Below are 26,538 nucleotides of genomic sequence, written 5' to 3'. Positions count from 1 at the left end.
CATTGTCGGGAGGGCTTACGAAGAAGTAATAATTCTTTTCGACTAAAAGAGTGGCAGCATTCAGTTAAAGATATATATTTCTTTCAATTTGTGGTACCATTTGTCATTAGCAAATGCACTGGCAATTGATGTCAGTAGAGATTGCTTTGAACCTCCTCCATAAAAATGAAACACATGAGTCCTAACATTTTGTGTTTTCTCCTGATACTCTGGCGTTCAGCTTATCCTCATTACGCTATTGTCATGCGTGGTGGGGCAGATTCATAAAACAGTTCTGAACGCTAATTGGCAAAATAAAGCTAGAAGGCTTCCTGGTTGTTAGCTTTTCTTTTTTTTTTTTCGCGGGAGGTGGGGGGGGGGGTATGACTAGGACGAAAGCTTAGAAAACTATTCGCTTCCTAAAGATTATCTGACTTTAAAAAATGCCTAGTTGGCTGGCTGCCAGGTTTGTTATTGCGTGCAGCACGCTATAGATAGGCGCAAGAAGAAGTGTTAAAAAAACAGTGCATGACTTAGGCTGCGAATGTGCTTTTCGACCAAGTTAGATGTGCACGTGTTCAAGACACCTAGCTTTATTTGTGGTAGACATAGTGATGAGTGCTAACTAAATAATAACTCAAGTAATCGCAAGTGCACAAACTAGGCAAATTTGCCACTAAGATGACAAACATGCTTCATACCCTGCGCTATTCAGTACCTACTGTTTTTTTGCTGTAATACTAGGTGACACATGACGGCCTCTCTTATGTTTAATGACGTTCCGTCGTTAAAATTTTCTTTACTTCAAGTTAACAAGCACCGCATACATAAACTCACCAAACATTGTTATACTACACGTGAAAAACAAAGCACTACATGGACCTTGGATAGAAAGCTTGCTGCTTATCGCGCTGAGCATTAATATAGGCCACCGATAAATAAAAAGAGAGTGCGTTTGTTATCAATCCTGCCCTCAAATTTCAAGGCGACAGTGCGTTCCAGGCCTTCAATTACTATGCAAAGGGCGCACACGTGTGTATTATGGTTGAAAATGGCCTCCCGTAACACTCAAGCATGTAATGGGAAGAGAAAGCCGACGCATTGATCTCGTGGTACATTACCTCTGCATAATACGAAATCAGCGCACCTTTGCAGAGCTCAGTAGTTGGTACGCGGACATCACCATTTCTTCCTTTTTGAGTGTGCAAGAAAGAACATACCTCTACATTTACAATGACACGAATAAAAGGGCCGCTTCCTGCTTGTTTATGGCCCTTAAAATCTATGTTTGTTATGAGATGTATTTTTAAAAGTTTGACATATCTCACGTACCAGGGAATCGACGTTGTGCAAGCATGCGTGGGGAAGGTGACCGTGTTGCAATATCTTATACTGAGCGATTCGTCAAAAAATGATGCTAAATAAATGTACAAATTTTGCACGTACAGACCTATGCTGAAGAGTCGCAGATGTTCATAGAACAAGTTGTGCGCACTTGCGTAACGATTACAACTGGTAAACGCGTATCATCAACACCAGAAGCTAATAAGAAGCGCAGTTGCTCGCGAATATGCTGGCCCTGGACACTGCTACATAAATCAACTTCAGCACATGGCGACTAACCACAATGGACGTTAACCCGACGTGACGGCTGTATCGAAGGAGTACATATGTAATGTTTAAAATGTTAGGTGCAACCACAATTGACGTTTCACGAAGATTCTGTCTATTCAAAAAGTAGTCCCGAGACCTGGGGTTGCTTCATGGGGAAATGCTTCATCGCCACGCAGAATGCTCGGGTTCGATTCCACCTGGGATCCTAACATTTGTTATTTGCATTCGTCGAGTCGACGCTGCCGATGTCGGGTATTTCCTAATGGTCGCGTTTTAAAAATGCCCATGTGTGTTCTCGTCGTTCCTGGGTAGATACTAAGTGTCAATGGCCTGTGGCACATACCCGCATTCGAGTGGCACATACTCGCCCATGGTTATGTGTCACTGTCTGGCGGGAAGTGTCAGACAACGTGAGTGACATGATGGTGACAATATTTGTCTTCACCAGCACGGCATATTCGTCAAACCATCCTACCCTCCCATGCTCGTTTTGGTTCACGCGAAGTGAAGGGGGGGACCACGAGAGCACTCAATCGTAAGTGGCAAGATAGATAGATAGATAGATAGATAGATAGATAGATAGATAGATAGATAGATAGATAGATAGATAGATAGATAGATAGATAGATAGATAGATAGATAGATAGATAGATACGCTTAAAGTCACCAAAGTTCGCTACGAAATGCTTCGCATTTAAAATATAATCATCTTTGATTAGCGTAGGTTAATTACCATAATATTTACGCGAAGGTAAAATAGGATCTGAGAGGTGGCACTATATAGGTTATTGCAGAGTTCCTCGTCAGTAAAAGTTTGATATTCAATCGCTTTATTTTTATCTGGGCTTTCTAAGAGATGTTTTTGGCAAGTACTTTTGATGAAACAGCACAGTAGACAGTAATATTGGTCATTCACTTTATTATCTAACTGATGTCAAATTACGTTGAATGTTGAAAAGATTTACGATTAAAATCAACCTGTTAATGTTAAAGGTAACCTGATAATGACTGGGTAGCTGGTCATGTACCAACAAAACCTCCTCACACACAAATTGAAAAAAAAAAAGAACCTTCCTTGAGGACGTTCTGGTTCAGTACGGGGAGATAGCTTTGTGTCTACGACACACGGCAAACCACGACCATAACGACTTTGCTACAAAAAAAAACACAAATTTTCTTTCCGGGTCTTGGATTTAACTCGGATGCTCGCTGCATCAAAGGGAGTGCTTTGAATACTAACTCACAAACCCATGCTTTTTTCTTCTTATACTTCGTATGGCAACACCAGATATTAAACAGTTTTTTTTATCGAAAGGCCGTCACTGACGCATATGATTGCAATCACCAACAACAATAATAAAAAAACCGATGCAGCACACTCGCTGTGGACGCATTATTGCAATATCTCGTGCTGGCTGAATGAATGCCATCTGCTGGACAACGTGCAACGTACGTGCCACGCATGGCACATTCCCGGAAAACTCTGACTTCAAGAAAATGGAATTCTCGAACTACGTTTACATATCGCCGGGATGGTCCTTTCAGTAAACCATGCATACAAGCTGACGAATGCAGCAAACATGTAAGACGCCGTGTAGATTCAGCCCCGAAAACAGCATTAGGGAGGTGGCCACTACATAGAAGAGAAAGAGGAAGAAAGAAAAAAAGGAGGAAAGAAAGAAGACACAAAGAAATGAAGGAAGGAAGGGTGGAAGAAAGAAAGACAGGAAGGAAGGAAGAAAACAATAAATAAAGAAACAAGGAAAGAAATAAAGGAAGAAAGAAAGAAGAAAAAAGAAAAAAAGAAAAAAGAAGAAAGAGCGAAAGAAAGAAAGAAAAAAAGAAAGAAAGAGACAGAGGAAGAGAGGTGATAAGGAAGGATGGAAGGAAGAGCAGTACCAAGCATCTCTTGCCCCTTTTCCCTGATTGGGAAAGACTCCTGAATTTTTCTGCTGTAGTACAAAGAGTTGTCGATTAATGCAAGTCTCAAGTACTGCGTACGCAGTCTGTAACACTGGAACATGGGAGGAATTTTCAGGAGAGATGTGAGAGGGAGGGTAGTGCAATGCATAAATGTGTGTAGAGCAGTATGGCAAAGAATAAGAAAGAGGGTAGGAACGGTATTAGGAGGAAAAGGAAGGAGAAGTGGAAAGCCTGCCCCTGCATCCTAAAAGAAAGCTTTTTGGTCGCCATGGCTGCAGAACAGGCTACTCGTTTAAAGACCCACACGGGCTTGCGTGCGAAATCTAGCGCCGCCAGACGCCGGGCGATTACCTACTCCGCAGTTTTGACAGCTTTCTTGGTGAGTGCAACTCAAGAAGGTTTAAAACCACAAGCATATTAATTAAACTGACGTAGTGACGTTGCTTTTCTTTTTTTTCTCTACACTTTGACATGCCAATAACATTGTCTCACCTGGTCATCTGATATGGCTGTCGCTATGAGAGCAATGTTTTTGCTTGTTGAAAGAAAAAAAAAGGCAGATGTCACGTACAGTGAGAATCAGTGATATGCGAAGCACGATTGAGAAATGTTGATATGTCAATTTAACATCAGCACAACGTTACGAGGTGGACGCAAATGATACATGACTTCCGTGTCATTATTATCATGTTTGGATGTGTCGTATACCTTCGTCATCTAGCCACGTCAAGTGATACCGAATTTAGTATATATGTGGAGCTAGCGAAATGGCTGCGAGCACATCATGAAGGGCTCAATATACTCCGATGTAGCGTTGACGCGCGAACACGCTGGCACAGCGATACTCCATTACAAACGTGAGCACTCTCTATAGTCTAACGCCAGGCGCGACCAGCATCCGTCAGCGCGGCGCGACGGCAACCGGTGCGAAATGCGGCATGCTGTATTTTGCGCCGATTCGTTCCCAGACAATAATGCGTCTCCCTCTTTTCGTGACGGAGGGACGCCGGACACGCTGAAACGCGCATGCGTCAAAGCAATGCAGTGTGCCGCCACACGCCTGCGAGTACATGGCAGGACCGACGCCTGGCGTGGCAACGCTGGCATGACGCGACGAAGTGAACGTCGGTGAGCATGCCCACCACGTCAAGTCAAAATGTATTGGTGCCTTGACTTTGGGATATAGTCATGCTCTCACGTGACACGCATCTCTCGTGATTATCATGTTTGCGCCAGTCACATACCTTCGTCATCCATTGCCTTCACGTTATAATACCGATTTTGACATATGTGAAGCTAGCGAAACGGCTGCGAGCGCATCATCAGTGTAGCATGTGGCCATGTTGTTACATGACACGAATGTCGTGATTATCATGTTTAGATGTGTCATTACCTATGTCGTTCATTCGCATCGCGAAAAACCGAGTTTGATTCATGTGAAGCTTCTGAAATGGACTCGAGCGCATCGTGAGCGTAGCATGCAGTCATGTTGTTACATGACACGCATCTCTTGTTTACCATGTTTACACCAGTATCATACCTTCGTCATCCATTCACGTCCCATATTACCAAATTTGGTATAAGTGAAGCTAGCGAAACGGCCGCCAGCGCATCATGAACTGACATGTAGTCATGTTGCTACATGACACACATGTCACGAGTTTCACGTTAGGTTCTGTCGCTTGTGTTCGTCATGCAATCATGCCTTACCACTCCAGTTTTGAAACATGCCACGTGAACGAAACCACCGCAAGAGTGGCAGGACCATGAAATGTAAATCATGACATTCATGACATAGATGTCATGATTTTCATGTTATGAATACTCAAACATCTTCTTCATACAGTCATGTTATGTCATACCAAGTTTGGTATCGATACCATTATCAAAATGGCCAGGAGAGCTAAAAGGGCGGATAGATAGATAGATAGATAGATAGATAGATAGAAGATAGATCGATAGATGGATAGATAGATAGATAGATAGGTAGATAGATAGATAGATAGATAGATAGATAGATAGATAGATAGATAGATAGATAGATAGATACGTTCAAAGTCTCCGAAGTTTGCTAAAAAATGCTTCACAATTAAAAGTTTCATGACCAGCGCCACTAGAATGTCCTCGAAAACAGGTCTAGCATCCAGAAATATTTCCTTTCGCGATGAAAGCACCGAAGATGGCCGTGCTATAAGCCCGTCTTTCCCCGGTACATTTATCGCATCGATAACAGTAAACACACTGCTGGACGTGTGTTTGACATGGTCTACCTGTGGTCTGGACGGCCCGTTGTGTTTATAAATAACGACATTCGCTGTATCAGACTACACGTTCACTGCAACCTGCTTTTCTGACCAAAAATTTAGCGGACCCTGAAGCTTCGCCTTTAGCAGTTGAAAGCGATAGCGATGTCCAGTTCTCAATACGTACTTCAAACACTTAGCGCACGGAACCTTTTCGAACTCGCTATGACTCACTACGTGGCCTTAAAGAAATAGGTGCAATAGCGTGTGTGCATTTTGTAGTGGGTGAGTGGCATTTCACCATGGAGTTAATGTGATAGTCGCATATTCTCACTTCCGCTTGCAACGGCTGCTTGTACCACGCATTAGTGCTGACACATTTCATGTCGCACTGTGAAGCATGTATAGGGTACGCGTGTGTTTGGAAGCATGAAGGCTAGTTTCACTGAATTTCCAAGCAGAGCAAGTCCTTTTAGACTGCATTCACAAAAATGACTGTTCAACTCATTTAATTGTTAACAGCTATATTTTAAAGCTCGTGTTTCTTAACTTGTCTGTGAAACAAGGCTGTCCGTTGTCGCCAATGTTGAGTTTAATTGAATAAAATTTATTTGCCCAACGGTTGTTGCTGCGCGCGGGGCTAGGCTGCCAGGGACACATCGTTCGAGGAACATCTTTTGAGGCCCTCGGCGACGGCCCTGGCCCGCTGGACGGCCCACACCTGGTCTTCGAGGGCCTCGCTGAGAAGAGCGGCTTGCCATCGCTCAGCAAGGTGCCCCATTTCGGTGGGTCCCTCAGTTGACGTCATCTTTTCTCGTGGCCTATCTTCATCTCTTTCGCATTGCCAAAGTATATGTGCCATATCGGCCCGTTCGTGCGCGCACCACGGGCAGCCAGGCGACGGATGCAGCGTGGGCCATAAGCGGTGCAGATGGTAGGGGTTTGTGAACGTGGCCGTCTGCAGCCTTCTCAGGTCCACCGCCTGCGACCTGTCCAGGCACATGTGGGGTTGCGGAAATTTCTTCCGTTCTTTCCTATAGTGCGCAAGCACGTCGTGGCTCGGGGAAGGAAATTCTTCTGCATATCAGTCGGCGCACCTCTGCTGTCTCGCCTCTTCTGCACCAACTCCAGTTGCTGCAGCAACGGATGTGGTGGGGGTGGTAATTTCGGCATTGCCACTGACTGTGGCCACCGCCGTGCCTCGGCCGGTGCTCCTCCCAACCACGGTGGCAGCTGCTCCCTGGGTGGCTGAGTCGCGGTGGGTAAGTTGCCTCGCGACGAGGTGGGCGCGCTCGTTATGATTGGGCAAGATGACGGTTAGTCTTTGGCTGTTGGCGTTGTTGCTGCTAGTTTTACGGCTGTTGTTGATGGTTCCACTGTCCCCCATGTGAGCGGGAAACCACTTGAGAGCCTTGTCAGTAATCTTGCCTGACGTGAAGTCCCCAGCTCTGGCGTTAAGCATGCGTGCCACCTCCTCGGACACCCAATCCTTATTATAGCTCCGAATTGCTTATTTAGAATCGCTAATAATCAGGCTGTCGTCTGCACCACTGTGGTGTACCCCTAAAGCTATGGCTATTTCTTCTGCAGCTTCGGATGATGGCAGCCGTGCTGATGCCGTGACCCGAACCTTTCCTGTTGTATCCAGGACCGCCATAGAAAAAGCTAGTTCCTCCACCGCTGACCGGACTCGCTGTTGATGTTGCCGCTGTCGCTGCAGTCGTTGTTGTCGTAGCAGTAGCAGTGGTGGTAGTGTTAGCGCCTCGACTTCGCGTCGCTCATTCACGGGTAGCGGTGGGGGTTCCGAGCGTCCCCCATCGCCGCCGCCGGCTGACAGTAGATACTTGGTTCGCATCGACGAACAGGACACCCTTTTGGCTTCAAAGTGCCTTCAGGATAGCTGCAGCTCTGCATTTGCGTCGTTGCAAGTCGTGAACGGGGTGCATGTTGCTGGGGATGTTTTTCTGTCAGTATGGCGTCCCTTACTTCCGGTAGCAATGTTTCCTTCAGTCCATGCGCATCGTGATATCGAATCCCAAGCAGATCGAAAATGCGTCTTCCTATTCTTGTGCCAGACAACCTCTCGAGCTGCGCGATCCTCTACGTTTCTGCTATCTCGTCGAGGGTGTTGTGCACACCCAGCTCCAGAAGCCGACGGGTTTCCGTTTACTGGGGCACACCCAGAGCTACCTTGAACGCTCGACGAATCGCCGCATTCAGCTTCTCGGTTTTGCTTCTGTTCCAGTCGGCATACGCGGCGACATACGCTATGTGGCTCAGCGCATACGCATGTATTAACTTCGTCACGTTGTGTTCCTTTAGCCCTTTTCTTTTTTTCGCTACCCGGCGCACAAGGTGCGTTGCGGCGACCACTTTCTTTTGCAGTCGTGCTACCAGCTCGAGGTTCGCACCATTCTCTTCCAGCCACAGGCCGAGCACTCGTATTTTGGACACCGTTGGTATTTGGGTCCCCTCCTTCGTCATGACGCGGATGCCCAAGCGACGGGCGTCCAGTACAGCCTGCGGGTGAGGTCCTTTCTTGCGTGGTCTACGCAGGAGTATTTCCGATTTATCGAGAGAGCAGACGAGTCCCGTGCCTTCGAGGTGCTGATCCACAGCCCAGATGGCCTGCTGCATTCTCTCTTGCATTTCACCAACGCTCGTATTCGCTGTGGTTCACACGGTCACGTCGTCTGCGTAGATCGTGTGATTGGTGCCCTCTATTGCGTCGAGACGGTCCGGTAGTCCGATCATGATGAGGTTGAAAAGCATGGGAGAGAGCACCGAGCCCTGTGGCGTACCCGCAGCCACCATGTCAACTGTTCATGGTGGGGCACCGTCGACCTTCACCGTCGCCTTGCGTCCGGTCAGGAAGCTGTTGACGTGCCAGTGGAACCTTGAACCAAGACCTAGTTGGCTGGTCTTGTCCAAAATGGCAGCATGTTTTACTGTATCGAAGACGCTTTTGAGGTCTAACCAGAGCAGGGCGCGCACGTGCGTGCTTGGTGCGTTAATGACCTGTTCCTTGATTTGCAGCACAGCATCCTGCGTCGGAAGTCCTTTCCCGAAGCCGATGATGTGAGTGCCGAAGGCTTCTCGAGAATCGTCGTCACCCTGTTGAGGCAGGCGTGCTCCATGACTTTCCCGACGCAGGACGTCAGAGATACCGGCCTCATATTTCAAACCTAAAGCGGTTTACCTGGCTTGGGTATTAGTATGACATCCGCTGCCTTCCATTATTGTGGAATACGGCCTTCCTTCCAGCATGCGTTGATATACTGACGTAGCTTCTCGATGGCGTGATCATTCAGGTTCCTCAGAATTCGGCTGGTGATCTTGTCAGGGCCGGGCGCCGATTTATACTTCAGTAGCTGGAGGACTGCTCTAATTTCCTGCATGGTAAATTTCGCGTCTAGTTCCTCGTTGGGAGCCCCACAGTATTCCATGTGACTCTCGCCTGCTGGGCGAGTGAGGTGCGTTTGGATGATCTTCTCCACGAAGGCCTGCGGGTCGTCTTTGTACTCGTGTCGCAGCTTGGCCATCTGGACACTAGTCGCTGTTCTCGTGCTGGTTGGATCCAGCAGGTGCCTGAGAATCTTCCATGTGCGCCCGGCACTCATGTTTCCGTCCATCGTATCGCACAGCTCCTGCCATTCCTGTTCGCACAGTCGAACGCAGTGGGCCTCAATCTCTCGGTTGATCTCGGCAATCTTCTTGCGTATCTTCCTGTTCAGTTTCTGCTGACTCGCTCTTTGCTGCATAGATTTCTTGGCCTCTACAAGATGCGCAAGCCGGCCGTCCACCCTGGACGGCTCGGGAACGCTGTCGTCGACGCTACCGCAGGGCCTATCGCCACCTTCAGGCTCTTTTCGCTTGTCTGGCCATTCTATTTCTTTTGTAGCTTTTTCTACGTCCGCGAGTAGTTCCCTGCACCATTCCCCGATATCCTCGATCGGCCCTTCCTGCTTCTCTCGTTCTCTTTGCTCTCGAAACTTGTCCCAGTCCACGACTCTAGCTTTTTGGCAGCCCTCCATTTTGCCTCTATCCTCTCCCATTGCCATGCACAGGACTCTGTGGCCGCTCCCTAGATCATCAAAGGTGTTCGACCAGGTGATCGCGCCCGCGTCTGACCAAATGGAGAGATTAGGGGACGTGTCGCGCCACGCGCCCTGTCCAATCCGGGTGTGCGATGCCGGTTCATTGAGTACAACCAAGCCAAGCTCGTCCATCAGTTTGGCTAGCCTCTTCCCTTTGGGCGAGTCGGCTCCATATTCCCATTGCGCGTGCTGTGCATTGAAGTCTCCGCAGATTAAGAGGGGACTGAAGGCAGCCTTAGCCATCGCTTCGCGAAAAAGGGCGCCGAAGTAATGCGTGAGGCCCCTTTTTGAAGGGGGGCTGTACACGCTAAGCACGAATAGGTCGGTCTTCTGGTTTCCAATGCAGGGCACGACCTCAATCCGGTTGTGGTCTACGTCCGACTCCTCGCTGATATCGAGTGAATGGTCGATAAAGGCCGTCCCTCTCTTAACTAGGGTACACACCTTTATGTCCTTCCGCGTGCATTCACACGGAGAGCCACATGCCACATAGCCTGGTAACTGAGCCCGGTCGAAAGGTTCTTGGAAAGCAATCACGTCGGGAAGTTTGCTTTTCGAGAGAGTTTACATATATTGCACCATTGTAGCTTTTTGTTTTTGAAGCCCCTACAGTTCCATTGCCAGACGATGCGCCTGCCGACAAACTTGCGGGACGCAGCCATGGTTGCTATTCAAAGGCATTTGGGGAACGCGACTGTCCGTGCGTCCCTCCTTTTTCAGTGTGGGTGGTGTTGACAGCCACACTGAAACATGTAACAAGATGACTGCATGTTGTGCGTATTCTAGTGTGTACGATTTCCTCGATATGTAAATAAAAAAAACATCGTGTATATGGGTGTTTATACAGTCAAAACTTGTCGAGCCTTCAAATCGTCACGTTTGTGCTACGAGTAAGACGAAAACGACCGCGCAGACGCGCATCTGTACGTTTTTTTACAGAAGGCAGTAACAAGAAAGAAGAAGAACGCCCTGGCTCGCGGTATTAAAAAAAAGACTGAACTGCTACTGGTTTTTAACCTGTTCAATACGGCCCCAGTCTTAACGTATAGCGACAATATTGTTACGCGGAAATGACACCAAGTCACTCGTAATCCACACTACAGCTCACGCCCACACGTCAAGTTTTTCATCTCCCTTCTCGACACCTTTCTGGATCTGTGCCACTATGCACTGAGAGAGAGAGAGAGAGAGAGAGCTATGGTACGAAGAAAGGTAGAAAGGTTAACCAGAAATCAAGGGTCTGGTTTGCTGGCCTGCACTGGAGAAGGGGAAATAGGAGGCGGGAAAAGGAAGGAAAAGAGAATGAGAGAACGAGAGTGGGACGGAAGTGAAAACACACACTACCACACTAAAACGTCCAATGTTCGATGAGGCGAGTCGATCGCAGAAACTTCAAGAGGGCCTTCGTCGCTTTTCGGGGTGAAGCACGATCTTTCCAGTATTCCAAAATTATTTTTTTGGAAAGTGGCTGGTCGTAGAGGCTTGCAAACACTGCTGGCATGCACTGTCTCTGACAGTTGTACTGAGGACTCTGACACAAAATATATTTGATGGTTTTATCAGCACCGCAATGATCCCACGCAGCACTGTCTGTCCATCCGATGCGGCAAGCAAAGGCGTTCGGGTAAGACGCCCCGAGCCACCTACGACAGAGAAAGGTTGTCTCAGATCTATATAACCCAGATGGAATGTAAAGTCACAGGTATTGGTGCTGACGGTGAAGACGGTTGTGTAGAAATCCGAGCGTGTTCCACAGAAATCTGGTGACATCGCATGCGTATACAATGAGAATATTTGTGAAAACGACGCAGCCGCACAACCTCCGGTGGCAAAAGCACTCACCGGGCGCGTATATGGGGCCACAGTACGAAAAGGGGGGTAGCACTTGAGCCTTGATACGTGGACTATGTCACGAGGTAGCGAAGCCGACGAGGTCGAACGATTATCCGCGACAATTTCATAAGTAACGTCTGTTACTTGTTGAAGCACATGGTATGGGCCCATGAACCACGAAAACAGCTTCTCATAGAGGCAGGCACATTGCGTTGTGAACCAGAAGAGAATGTGGGAACCCGCTGAAAATTGTTCTTCGTGATATCAATCGTCATAACGGTGCTTCTGCGTTTCTGCAAAAGCCGTCAATTTGTTGTGTGCAAGCGGACGGACGTGGTCAGCGCGAGCTGTAGCATTGCGAATGCATACGGTGTTCAACCCAGCAGGAACCGGAAGATACGTATCCAGTGGTAACGTTGGTTTTCGCCCAAACAAGGGTAAAGAAAAATTAGGCAGATTCCACGTACCTAAGAATCGACGTCATACAAAGCATGCGCAGAGAAGGTGACTGTGTTGCAATTTTTTATTGAGCGATACATCATGAATTTACGCTAAATATATGTACAAACGTTGCACGCACAAACATGTGTTGAAGAGTTGCTGATGTTTATATAACCCGCTGTTTGCCCTTGCGCAACGATGCCAACTGGAACATGCGTATTAGCAACACTAGAAGCTGATATGAAACGTTGATGCTCGCGAGGATGCTGGCCCTGGACACTGCTACATAAATTAACTTCAGCGCATGGCAACTAACCAAAATGGACGCTAACCCGACGTGACGGCTGTATCCAAGGGGTACATATGTAATGTTTATATAATTGAGAAGGCAGCAGTGCAACAACTATTGATCTTTATCGAAGATTATCGTCTATTTGAAATATAGTTCCGAGACCTGGCGTATATCTGTGGTGAAATGCTTCATTGCCACGCAGAATGCTTAAGTTCAATTCCATTTGGGACCCTGACATTTATTCTTTGCATTCATCAGGTAGATGCTACCGATGTCGGGTAACTTTTAAGCCTTACGCGTTAAAATAGCCCATATCTGTTTTCATCGTTACTGTGTAGATACTAAGTGTCAATCACCTGTGGCACATACCCGACCGAATACCCCGCAAGTCGCCGGATCGAATTTCGGCTGCGGTGGCTGCAATTTTGATAGAGGCCAAAATGCTGTGGGCCCGTGTGCTCAGATTTGAGTGCACGGTAAAGAACCCCACGTGGTCGAAATTTCCGCAGCCATCCACTACGGCGTCTCTCATATACATATGCTGGTTTTGGGCCGCTAAACCCCACATTTTATTCATACCCGCATACTAGTGCATATCCCCGCCCATGGGTATGTGCCACTGTCTGGCGGGAAGTGTTTGACGACATACGCAACAAGAATGTGACAATACTAGTGTCTTAACCAGAGTGTTATATTCCTCAAACTATGCTAATTTTCGTTGACGCCAAGTTAAGGTGGCGGCCATGGCAGCACCCAAACGTAAGCGGCTGGATATATTGATAGATAGATCATAGATACGCCCAAAGTCGTCGAAGCTCGCTAAGAAATGCTTCGCATTTAAAAGGTGATAACCAGCAGCGTCATGGCGGGAGGAGTTGTGCGCGACCATCACGTACAGCAGTGCAAGATCCCAGTCATGGTGGTCGGTCGACACGTATTGTGAAAGCATGTCTGTCAGAGTTTGGTTTCAACGTCCTGTAAGCCCGTTTGTATGGAGGTGGAGCGAGGTCGTGAGTTTATGATGGGTGGAGCAGTAACCCGACCTCGGTCTGTCAGCAGTTGTCATGGGGCACCAAGCACTAGAATAAGGTCTCGCAGCAAAAAAGCAGTGACGTCCGTAGCGCAACTTCTTGGCAGAGCTCCGGTAATTGCGCAGCGGGTCGCGTAAGTGGTAGCAGCAGCGACCCACTTGTTGCCTGAAGTGGATGTAGGAAATAGACCGAGAAGATCCAAACTGACTAGAACAAGAAAAAAAAAGGCTCCGATAGAATGTCAATAGGCTGAAGATAACTGGCAAGATGTCTTGATAGCTTCATACGGTGCTGACAAATTTCGCAACTGTTGACATAACGCCGCACAGAACAGGCAGGACCAGGCCAGTAGAAGCGGTTGTATGCCACAGTACGGATCACGCCCGAACGTGAACTTCTTCAAATCCCTCCAGGAAATTTTTAAACGCGAAACATTTCTTAGCGCACTTCAGTAATTTTGACCGTCTCTATCTATCTATCTATCTATCTATCTATCTATCTATCTATCTATCTATCTATCTATCTATCTATCTATCTATCTATCTATCTATCTATCTTTCTGTCTGTCTGTCTGTCTGTCTGTCTCTCTGTCTGTCTGTCTGCCTGTCTATCTATCTATCTATCTATCTATCTATCTATCTATCTATCTATCTATCTATCTATCTATCTATCTATCTATCTATCTATCTATCTATCTATCTATCTATCTATCTATCTATCTATCTATCTGTCTGTCTATCTATCTGTCTATCTATCTATCTATCTATCTATCTATCTATCTATCTATCTATCTATCTATCTATCTATCTATCTATCTATCTATCTATCTATCTATCTATCTATCTATCTATCTATCTATCTATCTATCTATCTATCTATCTATCTATCTATCTATCTATCTATCTATCTATCTATCTATCTATCTGTCTGTCTGTCTGTCTGTCTGTCTGTCTGTCTGTCTGTCTGTCTGTCTGTCTGTCTATCTATCTATCTATCTATCTATCTATCTATCTATCTATCTATCTATCTATCTATCTATCTATCTATCTATCTATCTATCTATCTATCTATCTATCTATCTATCTATCTATCTATCTATCTATCTATCTATCTATCTATCTATCTATCTATCTGTCTATCTATCTATCTGTCTATCTATCTATCTGTCTATCTATCTATCTATCTATCTATCTATCTGTCTATCTATCTGTCTATCTATCTGTCTGTCTGTCTGTCTGTCTGTCTGTCTGTCTGTCTGTCTGTCTGTCTGTCTGTCATTGTGTCGTTGGATAACTCATGTTACGGTGACAATAACGTCTTGACAGAAACTATAGTTCTGGAATGCAGAATTATTTATTTCTGAAAGCCGTTTCACGATATCCTATATTTTCCACAGGTCATAAACAAAATTGCTGACCTGACTTTTGGGAGGCCATCAAAGCAAACATCAGTAACGTTTACTGTGCCTGTTCCTCTTCTTTTCAGGAAAAAAAAGTGGCCTCCACGTACATCTGAGCAGATATACTGCCTAATACTTAAAAATAGAACGTCACGTTCGGTTCGGTATAAAGCTTTCTGGAGAAATGTCATTATGGCCTCCGACTAGGAGGGAGCAATTCTTCCGACTACGTGACATTCATGACAAAACATATCGCACAACGGTTTTGGTGGGAAATCTGCATGCACACTCTGCGCTACAGTTGCTTCTGTATGGCTTGACCGCGGATGTGAATACGTACTCCTACAAAGAGCACGAATGTCATTAAAATCTGCGGCGCCCGATTCACTAAGAAGGTTGCTTGTTTGAAGGCACATTTTCAACTCCACGGCGTAGATTTAAAACGAAGCAATCAAAATTTTCAGAGCCGTTCCGCTACCCAGGTCGCTGCGGTTGCACATTCTTCGTCAACGACTTCAAGCTATGCTCACGCCCAGGTGCGCTTCTGTATACGTTCACGCTGCATCGGTTTCCGCGCTTTTCTTCTTTCGAGCGAACAACACGCGTTCGCCTTCTAGTAAGTTCAAAGGGCAAATCTTCATGACAGCGCTAGCACGTTCTCCACGTCACAATACAAATAGGCACAAAGATTAGTGGGAAGTGCCACTGTGAAAGATCCTGACACTCGGGGTGTGACGAGAGATCCATGGCGATAGGGTGAGGTGAACCTGATTGGTAGGGCGCGAAAAATTGCTGTTCTACGCGTCCTATTGCCCGCGGACGTGATCTGCTAGAAAAAACCTAAAGCCACATGCCGCTTCGTTGTAAACAAGTTATTGTACTACTTTATTATAACATCGATTACACGGTGACTGTCGCTACTGCATGGAGGTGAGCCGAAATATTGACACTTGCAAGATGATGTGGATTGGAAGATGCTCCAAGATACATATGTGAACTTGTCCTGATTCCTTGAAAGAAAGGCGCATTGAATTGTGGGGATCGTTACATATTAACCAATAATGATGAAGACGGTGATGATAACTCATATTTGTTATTTGAAACAGTGAGTAAATAATTGAAAAAGATTGAAGGGTATACAATACTGCTGCGTAAATAGATTGGTGCCGATCTTACACAGCAGCATCGCTGATGCCGCCTTCGTATTAGCAGTAATTGCTGCACTTGCGTTTGAGGTCGGGCATGTTTCAGGCGTTTTTAGATCAGATATACGCCACATTCCGAGGGGATGGGGAGTGTTAGACAAGCTTCTAACGAAATATTCATAAAACGAATATAGAGCATGCTGTCTTACATGTACAAATTCCGGCATGCAACCAACCAGAAGCTTGCATAAAGTAAGGTGCAGCTCACATGGGAATGGCGGACGAAAAAGAAGAAGAAAGGAACACTAGCGTTCACTCTAAAGTGAAATTTTCGCTAGATATGATACAATAAATGTCTAAACTTATCACGACAAAGTGGCCGTCCAATCGCCAAAAGACTAAATATGCACAACAGAACTAGTCCCAACGCGTTTTTTTTTCGTGTGTCATCTATTTGAAATGATAATGTGTAGGTAACTAACACTTTCAGATTGGTGATACTTAACGCATGATGGCGAAGCACCAATTCGCTCAAACTTCCATTTTAACACACGCAATCAGCGTGCGCTCTTTGCAGTCCAACTCATTTGCCCCGGGCAAAGCCGGGATAAGTGCGCAGCACAGCGGTGAAGCTTCGTAACAAGCACTTGCGTCTAATCAATGATTCCGTCAAGGACACTAGGACGAGAGACGTCCCCTTTATTTGAGTTTATGGTTCATTAAGGAAAATGACAGTTGCCAGTTACTACGAAGATATCGTAGTCTCTAACGTACGCAAAGCGGTTCATTAGCTTAATGGGAGCGAAAAGGCTAATGCGTAGCGGTAAATCTCGAACGAAAACTGTGCCCGCCCGCACAACGGTTTTGACCAGTAATTGGCACGGTGCACGCAAAGGTATGGGGAGCACGGCCACGCTGCGAATACTCGTACCTTAATCTATAACATGTGCGAATTAGTACCGCGATTAATTTTTTTTATCATACTGCGGTAGAATTTCTTGCGGTCGAATGACTGTGTGTAGATAAAAAAAACGAGCGAGCGAATTCTACAACTTTACAAAGAATTGTGCTGTATAAACTTGCACGTGCTTTCATACACGTTCTCTAGTGCGGGCTAACGGGCGTTGAACCAAAGTTGGACGTACGTAAACACCAGGTAAGGGTCTAGGCGACGAACAACTTACGAGCGTTTACTAAACCCAACAGTAGAAATACGTCGTTCCTTCACCTTTATGGCTGATCTAGCAAAGTTTAGTTGTGTGATTGAGTTTTCTGAATAAAAACTCACCACGAGAATCATAAAGGTAACCTAAGCGGGAGAAATTTTGAGACGCGAACACTGCTTGAGTAATCGTGATCTGAAAATCCATAAACTTCTTTGCGCAAATTATAATGGTCCTAACATGTGCTCGAGGTATCAACAGTTCTTTTTCTATTTCCTTCTTGCTTTGATATAGCGTGACAGTATTATTTGGATTTCGAAAAAGCAGATGCGATTTATCGGTTTAGTTAGCCAAAAAATTTAAAATTCAGGACGAAGTTATTTCAATTTTACATAGATGGTTTACTGGACTAGTTGGTCTACGTCCGACATAGCAAACAATGCAGACAACATGGAGCTTTAGTACAGAGGCCGCCAAGCTGGTTGCGCACTCTAGCTCCTATGCTCTTTTTAGGCTGAGAAGTGGGGGGCGAACAAAATAAATAGAGCAGTCTATAAAGGGATACCAGAGCTTATGAAGCTTATAGCTAAGGCTGTCCGGGACAACTAAAGCTCTCTGACGAGACAAGTAGTATGAACTTGAGCGATGTCTTCATTGAATATGAATTTTAGGTAGAGATCCAAGGACACACAGAACTGACGGCTTTGTCCAGTGCTTAATAAAACCTAATGAGGTGATTGCACCTTTCTTTTCTGTGTCACTCATTACGTCATCGAAGCTTTTCGCTATATCGCACAAGCTTTCGGTCCTATTCAGTACACCAGTAGACGGGCTGTGCATGGGTCTTTCTACAATGGCTCATTTCTTTTAGCGTAAACCTCACTTCGTCAAGTTCGCTTTATTCGCCATCGGCAAAGGGTATTGCGGCATTTTTTTACCAGGCACTGCTACGAACGCCTTATGAAAAAAGTTGTTTCGCTGTTTTGTTGGGTTACTTAATATTTAGTAGCTAATGCATATATCATTAGTTTGGTGGGCTAGTATTCGTTGACTGCACTGCAATCGGCCTGAGTACAAAACGGACAATGACCTTCACAGAATCTAGTGACATTTCTAACCTTGGAGATGAGTGAGGTTTCTAAACGATATCAGAAACTATAAAAAAGCGACATATTTGCGAAGTGAACGATGATGAGTGGGCGAAGCAGTGAGATCGATTAGTGTTACCGTAAATCAGTCATGACATTGACATTGACATTGACATGTAAATGAGTGTACAGTTATGCATAATGCTTATTCGTCATAAATGATAGGCGTTGTTCAGTTTGGAATATTGTTTTGCCTTTATTATTACTGCTTGAGTGGTAAAGATCCAGCCTGAAGTGAACAAAGACGAGGTCTGTGCACTTCCATCTGGTGGTTGTTGGTTGTTTTCAGACGTGCGAAATGCATACGACATATCAAGACGCCACATACTACACAAGCCAGTCGTCCATGATTATTATTGTCATCATCGTCATCATGGCTACAGCACACGCCAGCGAACGAGCCTCGACCTGAAGGAGCGTAGCCCCTAAACAGAACGTTGTTTTTCCCTGCTGGCGTCTCCCATCTCTTCAGCGCAATTCATAACGCCAGCAATCTGTTCGAGTGACGTCAGGAGGAAATGCGCACTCTATTGGTGCCTATACGAGAGTTATCATTCTATAAATGTCTTCTAAGCTGCTCTGCCGTGCAGTCACAGGCCCGTTTTCTTTTGCCTCGCATGACTATCCTGGGTGACCAACTGACTTACTAGGTTTTGGGCGTTTTCGACTAAGCAAGCGCAAATAACAACGCGTTGTCAAAAATCATAAAATCCTGATCAGCTCAACACCTAGTTTTGAGTTTTCACATTGCCCGCGTGTTTCATTAAAAAAAGTGGTGAGGGAAGATAGCGCCTACAGGCAGGGTTGCCAGGTTTGGCTATATTGCACCGATTTGGCAACGTTTTTAGGCCCGGGGTGGCAAAAAAGACGTCTGGACTGCCTGGCTATTATTCTGGCTAGTTTCTGACTGCCTCGACACGAGCCGAGTTATCACGATGTTGTGACGCCGTAGCCGGCTGGTTTTGAGTACGTGGTGCCAAAACATGATGACTAAGGCACGTTTGCAGCTTTCTAAAATTTGCTTTGGCACTTGTATTGCACAAAATAAAAGGCCTTTGATTTTGAGTACGTGGTTGAGGCGCGGAAGAAAGCTGTTTATAGGGGCCTCATTTCGCAGACCGCACATTGTGCTACGTAACTTGAAAAGGCAATGAGAAGAGAACAAGACGTTCGAAACAGCTGTGCGCTCATCAATACTGCAAACCAGGTGTCAAACTAATTGTCGGTGCTCTTCCTTGGAAGTCAGTACGGTCTCGCACACGGGAACAATAACTACTAAGACTTCGTGATTGCATGAAAAATCATTGTGGAAAAGACAATTATGTAGGCTGTAATCCGAGCATGGTGTGAATTATTATTATTATTATTATTATTATTATTATTATTATTATTATTATTATTATTATTATTATTATTATTATTATTATTATGAAGAGGATGTCACTTCGGTAACTGCATGGAGAAAAGTCGTCATCCTGCAAAAAATATTGCTAAAGTGAAAAAATAATAATGCACGCTTCATTCACATTAAACGATGTGTTGTGCGCCAGCCCGAAGAAAGGTTAGCCGAAAAAAAAAAACAACAAAAGGCACAGCTTATTATGTTTCCTTCTTTTATGCCTGCTTTGTACGCCACAAGTACGATGACTAGAATAATCTAGCCTGCAAAAAAGTGTTCTTGCAACAAGTTTAATCTCAGCAATGATCGTTTTAAAAGGATCATGCTGCAGTTATTTACATTTCTACGGAAATGCTGTTACATTTAGCCATTTGAGTAGAAACATCGCACTTGTTTTTTTTTCTCGTGTGTGGCTACTTGCGGCTATTTTTACCACTTTTGCCTGAAGTTGGCTACTTCTATGGCTTTTTTTTCTCTTTTCGACCTGGCAAGCGTGCTTGTAGAAAAAGTAGCGAAAGCGAGAAGAAAAACGATCTCTCATTTTTTAAAGCTTCTGTCTGACTTAAAAGCCTTTAAAAATTACAAAACTCTATTCGGTCTTCACGAAAAAGTCAATTTAGTTTTTCCCGCATCACTTGTAAGCACACCAGCAAACGCCGATCAATGCAACTCGCCTGTGTTACTGTCTTCTCACCAATTCTTCCTTCGCATTGCCATAAATTTAATACTTTTCGCGCTCCTTTTGGTTAAACTTCTAACTATGTTAGAAAGCTAAGCCACAGCGGGCAGAAAGATGAACACACGTACTTTTTTTTTTCTATTTTCTGTTGTGTATGTCGATGTAAAATGACAAAATCAACCGGACAGCAAAGAAGCGTACAAAAGTGCTTCGCCATTTCCTGCTTCCACTCTAGGAGAGCAATACGCCGGTTTTTGCACCACTGACCACATTGTTGAGATCTGAACACGCAACCCCCACGCACCACATTGAAAGTCATTTGTGAACATGGGCCATTTGGGCTGCTCGCTTGCTTTCAAGTCGTGACTTGATGAAAGGCAGCTGTTGGCCACGAGATTTTCTGTGGATCAGGTGAAAGGGTAACTTTTAAAGAAAAAAATATATATATGGCTTGGAGAAACTAAATTTTGTCCATCTATTGTACCCAGGGAGCAAAAAAAGGTGAATGTAAAAGTGAGGAAGCTAACGCGAAATTACCACCCGGTTTGCTACCTTGCGCAGGAGTTGGTCAAAGAGTAGTCAGAGGAAGAGTATAGAGACAGTGAGTTGAACAAGATCCGCTTCACAGACACTGACAAAATAGCGAAGCTAATGGCTTTCCCTTCACAACGCTAAGAACTTTCTATGTTTTGCAAATACTTCTGATATGTTCTATCAGGATGCTTTACTGGAAACCTTATTAAATGTGGAGGTGGTAGTATAGCCACATGCCCCGCTGCGGTGGCATAGTGGCTAAGGTACTCGGCTGCTGACCCGCAGGTGAAGGGTTGGAATCCCGGCTGTGGCAGATGCATTTTAGATGGAGGCGAAAATGCTGTAGGCCCGTCTGTTCAGCCTTAAGTGCACGCGAAAAATCCTAAGTTGTCTATCTACCCGAAGCTTTTCACTACGGCGTCTCTCATAGTTCTGATGTGGTTTTCGAACGTAAAAATTCCCATATCAAAAAATTCCATAGCCACCATCTTTTATAATCACGAAGTATCATGTGATTGTGGCAGAAATATGGTAACGTGCGTGCCTTCCTGTATCCTTTTTCATTTGTAGTAGAAGTTGCGTTTAGTAAAATCTGCCGAATTTCCGTGGCACTCAAGCAGTCATTATAATGATGACTTCTTGACAGGCCGCAAGGATTTGTCTGGCCAACACCTTTTTTTTTGGGGGGGGGGGGAATCGTTTCCTTTATTTTAGAAGCGAAGCGTTTTTACACGCACTCTGAGCATTTTTATCTATCTATCTATCTATCTGTCTATCTATCTATCTATCTATCTATCTATCTATCTATCTATCTATCTATCTATCTATCTATCTATCTATCTATCTATCTATCTATCTTTCTATTTATCTATCTATCTATCTATCTATCTATCTATCTATCTATCTATCTATCTATCTATCTATCTATCTATCTGTCTGTCTATCTATCTATCTATCTATCTATCTATCTATCTATCTATCTATCTATCTATCTATCTATCTATCTATCTATCTATCTATCTATCTATCTATCTATCTATCTATCTATCTGTCTGTCTGTCTGTCTGTCTGTCTGTCTATCTGTCTGTCTGTCTGTCTGTCTGTCTGTCTGTCTGTCTGTCTGTCTGTCTGTCTGTCTGTCTGTCTATCTGTCTATCTGTCTATCTATCTATCTATCTATCTATCTATCTATCTATCTATCTATCTATCTATCTATCTATCTATCTATCTATCTGTCTATCTATCTATCTATCTATCTATCTATCTATCTATCTATCTATCTATCTATCTATCTATCTATCTATCTATCTATCTATCTATCTATCTATCTATCTATCTATCTATCTATCTATCTATCTATCTATCTATCTGTCTGTCTGTCTGTCTGTCTGTCTGTCTGTCTGTCTGTCTGTCTGTCTGTCTGTCTGTCTGTCTGTCTGTCTGTCTGTCTGTCTGTCTGTCTGTCTGTCTGTCTGTCTGTCTGTCTGTCTATCTATCTATCTATCTATCTATCTATTTATATATCAATTTATCTATCTATCTATCTATCTATCTATCTATCTATCTATCTATCTATTTATACGTCGACGTCCGGGTACATTAGTGATTGACTCCCTAATTTCGGGAAGACCGAAATCGGTTTGGGGGTGTAAGAAGGTTCGACAAATATGACTAGCAGGGAATAACAATAAGAACGAAAAGGGCCGTTGCGTACGTCATCAAACCCTTTCCTCCAGACACGTGTGGCACATACCCGTACACCAGGAACCGCGGTATGTCGGTATGCCCCACATGTCTTTGACAGTTCATATCTACGCAGGAGTAGTGTAGGCCGACACAGGCAATTTAAGTGCAAGAAGGTTAGGAAAAGGCAACATCAGCAGCGTGGACTGGAGGAGTGCAAAGAATAAACATCAGGATCACAGCATGAATCGAACGCAAGCATTGTGCGTGGCACTCAAGTATATGTTGTCTCGTTATAATGTGGCATCCTATGCCGCGAGACCAACGCGAAGACCATCCCGAAATAAGCAGTGACGCGATAGAAACCTCAGGTGATCTTCGGCGCAATCGACGAAAATTAGGCTTACCGCCTCACTTCGGCTCCCTTCCAGAACGCTCCAGAAACCATGCAAGTGCTACAACGGCTACCAAGCACCTCCACAAGAAAACGTCACGTTATAACACGGCAGAAACCTTCAACTGTAGGTCAGCAGGGCGTCAGACTTGTCCGACAACTAACGGAGGAAATGAACTCGTCATCTCCTTTTTTCGTGCTAATCTTCATTGACATTTTCGAAACCGGCACATACAATTCAGCGAGCTACTATACTGCGAAATACAAGCTGTTGTGCTCGTGGCAATACTCTACCTTAAAGCATCACACCAGGTCTCTCAGCTGGGTTAGAAAAAGACCATTTGCAGACAAAACGTTGATGAAAAGTCACTTTTGGATGCAAAGTTGCGTATTTCTTTTATAATCACCATATATTTACTTCTCTGTAAAAGAGTTATTCGGGTTAACTTCAATTTCGCCAACTGTGCCTTCAACACGCGTACCATTCTCGCAATCGCAAGCGTTACACATCAACTTACCACTTCTGGTGTTGGTTTTGCCTAAGCTGCTGTTGGATTCATTACACAATCGTAAATAAATGGTTATATAAAACACCTGCCGACGTTTAACTTAAATCTCTGCGTTCAAAAGTACATATTAGGATCATTTCAAAATGTTTAAACAAATAAAACATTACAGTACGGCACAGTCACGTTCCCTGCGCATGCTTTGCTACCACGGAGTTTAGTCTTAATCTTCGACTATTAACGTCAGTGATCAACAAGTGCCTTGAGGCCTGAACTTAAGTTTATCCACGTCAAATTAGTGTTCAGCCACAAACGCTAGCAGATATTGTGCAATAAATGCACAAGGAACGTGCGATTACTTCTGTTAAAACATGTTTCACTTTGGCGTTTTAATATTTCCTACTGCGTAGGAATTAACCATGTTTTTACGTAATTTTTGTGCGGCTATCTTATTCGAAGATTTTTTGCCCTCACTATGATTATAACGAAGCCCTTAGGATCTCTGCCTTGCTTAAAATTCGAATTTGATTTTTACTAAATTGTGATACAGCCAGATAAATAAATAGTCAATTTTTCAAACTTTATTTTACCGAAGTTGACCTCGACATATCTTTCTACGTTACAGGGCAACTAGGGCTTCTGAAAAACCAACAAGTTGTGACTTAAAAATCCAGCAAGCTGTGACGGCAGCCCTCTCTAGTCCGCAATAATACTGTGAGTCATAGTCGCTTTCAAGATTTTTGTTGTCTTTTCTCTGTTTAAATTTTTACGCCACTTACAGATGCTACGTCGCTGTCTCCGAATGTATGAAATATAGCCTTCTAGATTGTGGCGTAATTGAGTTCTAGCTGTGGAAATAAAATAACTGCGACACTGAATTCTAAGCCAGCTTAACTTTCTCGGAAGTGTCTTGACATATTTTAATGCACTCCATACTTCTTTTCTGCACCCGGCTCTACAACGGCACTTGTTGATGTAAAAGCAAAATTTATTTCGCTCACGCCTCGGTTCAGTGTGGCGGCCATCTAATCAAATTTACTTTACTTCAGATGCTGCAAGATAGCTTTGTGTGTGTGTGTGTGTGTGTGTGTGTGTGTGTGTGTGTGTGTGTGTGTGTGTGTGTGTGTGTGTGTGTGTGCGTCTGTGTGTGTGTGTGTGTCGATGTGTGTGTGTGGGTGTGTAGCTTGCGTCGTTCGTTTTTCGTGTTATAAAGTCTTGGAATCTTCGCTCGACTTTTAAATAGGTGACCACGCGATCAGCACAACAACTCGAGATGTTGCGCTGAATGAGAACTTGTGGCTTGTAGAAATATGTAGAAAAAAAGCTACTGAGAAGAATTCTTGATATGCACCAAAAGGAAAAATAATCAATGCATGAACAGATATAGGAACGCAGTCACGTGCTTTTATGAATTCGTTTCATGTCTTTTTGCGGCAAGTTGTCTGCAGCACACACTTTTGCAAATAGTGCACTCTCATGGTTGGTTTCTTCGAAATATAAATGAAATACTCTAGAAAGCGTGATGGACAGACTGTTGTGCGCAGTGTGAAACGTGTACTTCCTGGTGGTTCTCATAGTGAAGTTCTGTGTGCCGAAGGTGCAAGGTGGCAGTATTTGGCATGGAAACCATTTCGCACTCTTTAAACTGCGCAGCCAGTTTGCAAAAATTGTAATTAGCAGGAGGACACAGACATGGGCTTGCAGAACATACCATGCATGTGTACTTCGCAGTACAACAAAGAATATAAACCACCAACAAATATGGGCATTCGTACTCAACTCCTATTTTTTCTTGGTTCTTACTTAGGCCTGTATTCAATAATCAACATTATGGTTATGATATTGCTACGGGGCGACAGAGATTAACGTGGTAAGAAAGAAAACGATGTTTAGTGCGAGCTCGGGCAGACTGGGCTCTATATTGTATGCCCGCCTATTTATCGAAATTAAATATATTTTTCAGGTGCCTTTTCCTCGTAACATTTTGGTGGAGGGGCTGGGTCTTCCCACAGTTAACATCCATGACGATTATACGAAGCGAACGTTCCTTGGCTGCCTCTGCGATGCCTAATCAAGACGAGAATGACTGTTCTTCGGAGACCACCCAAGGGTGCCTTGTCCAACTATGCACCAACCAACAGCACCGCATCCAGCCACTACTAACCACACCGTCATCCTTACACAACCACGTGACCCAGGCATATTTTCAGGAAGTGACAGCACTGACGTGGAGGAATGGCTTCAGCTGTACGAACAGGTGAGCGCTCTGTACAACTGGAATCCGACGTTCATGTTGGCCAATATTCTTTTCTACCTTGATGGCACGGCTACATTTTGGAAGAGATCATGAGTTTGGGCATACGCAAACAGAAACTCATCAATCTCTTCGGCAAGCCCATTGTGCGTCATCGTACTGCTTAAAAGGAACTAGCCTGCCGACTCCACTCCTGCATACGTTACATACATATAACATAAGCTCGCCCTCTTCCGAAAGGTTGACGACAAGATGCGGGAATCTGAAAAGGTCGTGCACATCCTCAAAGGCATCGCAGATGGCGCCTTCACTCTCCTCGTGTTTAGAAACTGATCGACCGTGGATGACGTTATTAATAAATGCCGACGCTTGGGTGAAGGAAAAAGTCGTCGTATCACTCCACACTTTTCGCGTCTTCCCAACACAGCTGCAACATCTACCTGCGAGGATGCCCGTTTGCCACCAGTTTCTGCTGCTTCTGACAATATTGTGTTCATCGTGCGCCGCGAAATCAAGGCAGAATCTCTACTTTCGAAATCAAGGCAGCATCTCGAAGTCCGGGCCCCCGACGACTATCGCGCCACAATTTCTCTTATACGGAGTTTCTTTTATCCAGGACTGTATTTGTGGCGTCATGTAAGAGATGTTCGCACACAAATGAGGCACTGGTCACACCTAAGCTACCGAAATAATGAAGTATGCATTACAGTGATCAAGACTATATATCAACATTCTCATAGTTTCATCACAACAAAAAAAATGGCCTCGTATCTGCATGTTT

At 44.6% G+C, this 26,538-nt stretch overlaps 1 long non-coding RNA gene across 1 annotated transcript in view; it reads left to right on the top strand.

Moving 5' to 3' along the window:
• The window catches only part of LOC142769017 (uncharacterized), a 61,966-nt gene extending 35,954 nt beyond the window's left edge, over positions 1-26,012 (top strand). Inside the window, exons 2-3 of the long non-coding RNA XR_012885604.1 lie at positions 24,129-24,217; positions 25,467-26,012. This is a non-coding gene — a long non-coding RNA (uncharacterized LOC142769017). The remainder of the gene's footprint in view (positions 1-24,128; positions 24,218-25,466) is intronic.
• Positions 26,013-26,538: the final 526 nt, after the last annotated feature.

This window comes from Rhipicephalus microplus, chromosome 1 (genome assembly GCF_043290135.1).
Source record: "Rhipicephalus microplus isolate Deutch F79 chromosome 1, USDA_Rmic, whole genome shotgun sequence".
In the NCBI taxonomy this organism is placed as follows: domain Eukaryota; kingdom Metazoa; phylum Arthropoda; class Arachnida; order Ixodida; family Ixodidae; genus Rhipicephalus; species Rhipicephalus microplus.
The sequence above is the reverse complement of the archived record's forward strand: the minus strand, read 5'-3'. Positions and strand labels throughout refer to the sequence as shown.